General features: G+C 24.1%; 2 long non-coding RNA genes across 3 annotated transcripts; one reads left to right on the forward strand and one right to left on the reverse strand.

The window, feature by feature from the left end:
* Positions 1–333: 333 nt before the first annotated feature.
* On the reverse strand, positions 334–1,838 carry LOC124420861. The gene is made up of 5 exons (XR_006941414.1): positions 1,665–1,838; positions 1,539–1,607; positions 718–860; positions 547–609; positions 334–413 (listed from the first exon to the last, which is right to left on the reverse strand). It is a non-coding gene; the product is annotated as an uncharacterized LOC124420861 (long non-coding RNA).
* On the forward strand, positions 344–1,088 carry LOC124420860. 2 transcript variants are annotated; one of them, XR_006941412.1, is made up of 4 exons: positions 344–402; positions 494–591; positions 672–842; positions 901–1,088. It is a non-coding gene; the product is annotated as an uncharacterized LOC124420860 (long non-coding RNA). The 2 variants fall into 2 exon arrangements; XR_006941413.1 differs by having other exon boundaries at positions 539–591.
* Positions 1,839–4,543: the final 2,705 nt, after the last annotated feature.

A 4,543-nucleotide genomic window follows, 5' to 3' on the forward strand; every position in this document is an offset into this window, starting at 1 on the left:
TATAATATTTAAATTAATGTTTTTAAGATATTATCTATATTTCAATTAATTTTAATAGTGTCGTTTTAAAATTCACAGATTTCAGTTAAATTCTAGAAATCGTTGTTTAATTAAAGGTTTTAACATTCTATAGTGAAATTTCTCAATAATATGGAATGGCCGATGTAATTTATTCATTTATCGAATGTATTGCATTTACCACAGTATAACCAGATATGTCAGAAAAATGAAAGAATGAAAAAATATCACACATACGCACACCAATGTGAAAAAATATCAACCATACACTACCTTTTTTAACATGTGTTCAAAAATAAATAAATACACAAAAAATTTGTTGAAAAAAATTCACAATTTTTTATTTTGTTCTTTTATTTTTTTATTGTTCCTTGTGGAAAAATGGTAAGTAATATCTGTAAATAAAGAAAAATACATTTTAATGCGTTTTATTCTAAATAACATTAATTCCTTGTTTTTTATTTTTTTTTTCAAGAAAAAAATTTGTTTGATAAATATATGGAAAATTTCTGATTTTTAGATACTGACCTGAAACTAACGGAATAATTGGACCAAATCTCTCCTGGATCAGCCGTAAGTATCCTCAAGTGCCTGAAAATAGAAGAAAAAACAAAAAAATCATTATTAACCAAGTTTCTCTGTTTTCGTTTAAGGGTGCACTTTTCATCAACATTGACGGATTTTGTCAAGGCTACTGACCTGAAGCTAATGGACGAATTGGACCAACTCTTTACGAAATCAGCGGTAAGTATCCTCAAGTGCCTGAAAATGCTACTGACCTGAAGCTAATGGACGAATTGGACCAAATCTTTCCGAGATCAGCGGTAAGTATCCTCAAGTGCCTGAAAAAAGAATGAAAAACAAAAATCATTATTAACAAAGTTTTTCTGTTTTCGTTTAAGGGTACACTATTGACAAAAATTTACAAATTTTGTCAAGGCTACTGTAATGAAGCTAATTGGACCAAATTATGCACGGAATACACTGAAATAGAAGCTAAAAATATTTTTAAATTTATAATTTTCAAATATGTTACAAAGTTTTATTTAATAAACTTACAATTACTGTAATAATTACTAGTTTTTATTTTGTTGTATGATTTTTTGCAATAAAGGAATCAATAGACTGATCAATCTATTTAATAGACTAGTGAATAGACAAATCAACAGACTATTCAATCGACTAATCAATAGACTAGTCTTTAACGTAATCCATACACTAATTTATAGGCCAATTCTTGTGTTTGTAAATGTTAGTGTTTTTGTGTAATAATTTTTTATAGCCACCGGCTACGACCAACGACTTTATAGCCGGCCGGCAATAAAAGAAGAATACACTAAACACTCTTACAAAGCACACTTGCACAATATTCGAATTGTTAAATATATTAACCAATTGGAATTAAAGTCGAAAACGCAAATTTTCAGTTTACATTTTGGACATAAATTTTTCCCATTGAAATTGTAAAATGAAAATTTACGTTCCGTCTTTACTGGACACTTAAAAATTCAAACTCTTACCTTGTCGAATCCTTCGGAAAGCTATGAAGATTCTCCCCTCCTAGACAATCCTTAACACATTTGCAACTCCTGAAAAATAAAGAAAACTTTAAGAAATAAATTTAAAAATTTCCAAATTATACTTACATGTTGTTGTTTTTTGTTTTGTTTTTTCTGCGGCCAATAATAAATCCCCAAACATCAACTACCACTCCTAAATGACACAACAGAAATTAGGAATTTGCGCCAAAATCGCAATTTGGAAGCCCAAATTGATACCAATTTTGGCGCAAAAAGAACATTTTACTCATTTTTTCACAAATTTGTTTGAAAAAAAATTACATTCTAATGTAAACAAACAATTTTTTATTTAACCCTCATAAAAAAGAAGATAGCTATACATTAACATTTGCTGTCTTCTTTTTATTTCAGGGTTAAATGAGTGATGCCACTTTGACGGCTTTTAGTACATATTTTCGCCGCTTGGTGGCCGTGTCGCCTCTGTGTAGTACTTACTTTAGAGTATAGTATACGATTTCCAAAAAAATCTCTAAAATAAGTACAAAAATTAAGTAATTTGTTGATAAAATTATAAAATAACGTTACAAATAATTACAATTCAATGTTTTTTAAATCGTTTTCTATACATTATCCACAATTTTTTTAATTTTTACATGAATATACTTAAATAAATAGTTTAGATAAACAATTAGCAAAACTCTAGAATAAGTCCAACAAATAAGTAATTATATTAAAAGTAGGTAGCATAACTGAAAAATTCCATGTGAAAATTTGCAAAATTCAGTATTTATGGTGTTAGATATTGTCATAAAAATATCAAAAATTTCTTTACACTTTATCATACATGTGAACAACTTATTTAACTTATTATTCTATATAAAATCATTAAGAAAGTATTCACTACATTATTAAATATATCTATACGTTACAAATAATTGCAATTCAATATTTTTTAAATTAAAAAAATGTGGATAATGTATGAATATCCACATTTTTTTTTTATTTTGACATTGTTGATATTTACATGATAAAATCAAATATTTCGAAATAAAAAAATTTCTAATAATGTAGGTACATATTGTATAGTTTTTTTTGCAAATTCGAAAATTTTTAAATAAATATTTGTTTTGAAACATTAAATTGCAATTATTAGTAATTAATTAAATAAAATAACGCATTTTTTGGGAAATTCATTGATTTTACTATCAGTTATGTTTATGAAATCTTTGATTTGAAGTAGACACATGCATAATGTAATATATTCAAATGAATATACTTAAATAAATAATATTTTGTATAAAAAAGTAGCAAAACTCTAGAATAAGTAAAACAAATAAGTGAAGATATTAACAGTAGGTAGCATAACTGAAACAAATTCCACGTGAACATTTGCAAAATTCACTACAAACTTATGGTGTTTGATATTGCATAAAAATGTCAAAAATTACTATCATGCATGTAAACGTCTTCATTTAACTTATTATTCTATATAAAATCAGTAAGAAAGTATTCACTACATTATGTATTTGTATATTACAAATCAAAGATTTTACAAACATACAGCTGATAGTAAAACCAATGAATTCGTATATCTGTAAATTAATTTACCATAAAATTAAATATATATTACTTTTATAAAATATTTTATCATACTGGTTGACCATACTAGTAATAATGGATTAAATAATTGAACAAAATGGTTATTTTAATATAAATTTGAATTTCTAGAAATTCGAAAAATTTAAAATTCTTTATCTCAAAACTAGACATATTTTGTAATTCGTTTGAAATGTGGATACTAATATATTTAAATTAATGTTTTTAATATATGTTATTTTTAAAAATTCATAGATTTCAGTAAAATTATAGGAAAAGTTAAAGAAATTATTTACTTTCTACATTATTTTAATTAACATTTTTGAGAAAACACTTCCTATAATGAAGTAACAATTTCTCAAAAATATGGAAAAATTTTAAATTGATTTTATGAATACATTCACTCTTTTTTTTTTCAAACATATCATGCATGTAAACGACTTCATATAACTACTTATTCTATATAAATTCATTAAGAAAGTATTCACTACATTATGAATCTCACAGCGCTGTTTATTTAGCTGTATTTCACAAAAATTCTAGAATTTTACACTACAATTTTTTTGTGAAATCGTTTTTGAAGCAAATTGCACAAATATATGTTGTTTTCTATAGTTTTTAAGAAATACTAAATTTAAAAATTTTCTAATTTGTAAAGATTCAAATTAAAATGACTTTCTGAAAAGTTCCTAATAAAAAAATCGGAGATTTTACAAAACTTTCTACAAAGACAAAAATTAATAGCTAAAATTCTTCTCTAGAAAAAGTTTTGAATTTTTTATTAATGTTTTTAAGATATTTTCAATTAATTTTAATAGTGTCGTAATTGTATTTATTCATTTATCGAATGCATTGTATTTACTATACAATATACTATATGCGGTTTCCAAAAAAACTCTAAAATAAGTACAAAAATTAAGTAATTTGTTGATAAAATTAGCAAATATATCTTCTATACGTTACAAATAATTGCAATTCTATTTTTTTAAATCATTTTCATACATTATCCACATATTTTTTTTAATTTTGATATTGTTGATATTTACATGATTAAATCAAATATTTCGAAATAAAAATTTTTTAACAATTTACGTGATATTGTATAGTTCTTTTGCAAATTCGAAATTTTTTTATCTTAAAACTAGACATATTTTGGAATTTGCTTTGAAACATTAAATTGCAATTATTAGTAACGTTTTTCTACTTATTCTAGAATAAGTAGTGAAAAATAAAATAACGCATTTGTTGGGAAATTCATTGATTTTGCTATAAGTTATGTTTATGAAATCTTTGATTTGAAATAGACACATGTATAATGTAATATATTCAAATAAATATACTTAAATAAATAATATTTTGTATATGTAATTTATTCATTTATCGAATGCATTGTATTTACTATACAGTTT

This window comes from Lucilia cuprina, chromosome 6, assembly GCF_022045245.1.
Source record: "Lucilia cuprina isolate Lc7/37 chromosome 6, ASM2204524v1, whole genome shotgun sequence".
Lineage (NCBI taxonomy): Eukaryota > Metazoa > Arthropoda > Insecta > Diptera > Calliphoridae > Lucilia > Lucilia cuprina.